This window comes from Sinocyclocheilus grahami, unplaced genomic scaffold (genome assembly GCF_001515645.1).
Source record: "Sinocyclocheilus grahami isolate Dianchi unplaced genomic scaffold, SAMN03320097.WGS_v1.1 scaffold132.1, whole genome shotgun sequence".
Classification (NCBI taxonomy): Eukaryota; Metazoa; Chordata; class Actinopteri; order Cypriniformes; family Cyprinidae; genus Sinocyclocheilus; species Sinocyclocheilus grahami.
In genome coordinates, this window is record NW_015505311.1 from 2059447 (window position 1) to 2059998 (window position 552).

The window sequence follows — 552 nt, forward strand, 5'->3', positions numbered from 1 at the left end:
AGAAAACATTAAAACAAGTCAGAAAACACAATGACAAATTCGAAATCAAAATAACAAATCCGAAAACAAATTTACAAGTCAGAAAACATAACGACAAATCAGACAAACCAGAAAAGGTAGGTATAGTTTGAGACAGCGCCATTGGTTTGGGATTACTCACTGCTGACTGGATGAGACATCTGTCAATCAACATATACAGGAAGAACCAGCCGAAGAACAGCAGAGTCGTGGTAGAGAGTTCGGAGATGGTATTAAAGTAGCTCAGTTTAAATGTATTGTATTAATTGCCCTTACTCTGGAATAAAAAATACGGAGTGTCTATTTACATTTAGTTAAAAGTGAGTGTAAATCATCAGTTCCAGTGGCGCAGATGGCTAAGTGCGTGCCCTTGACTTCTTATTGCGATCGACCCGGGTTCGATCCCGCCTTTTGCTGAACTTTTTTTTTCTCCCTTTTCAAATCTCGTATCACATCGTAAAGGCATTTATTTTCAATAAAAATTAAGGAAATAATCAAAAAGTTGAAAATAAAGTATCGGGTAGGGTTAGGGTA

At 37.0% G+C, this 552-nt stretch overlaps 1 protein-coding gene across 1 annotated transcript in view; it reads right to left on the minus strand.

The window, feature by feature from the left end:
- Positions 1 to 552, minus strand: part of LOC107590745 (transmembrane protein 8B-like) — an 11055-nt gene that overhangs the window by 8748 nt on the left and 1755 nt on the right. The window lies entirely within an intron of this gene.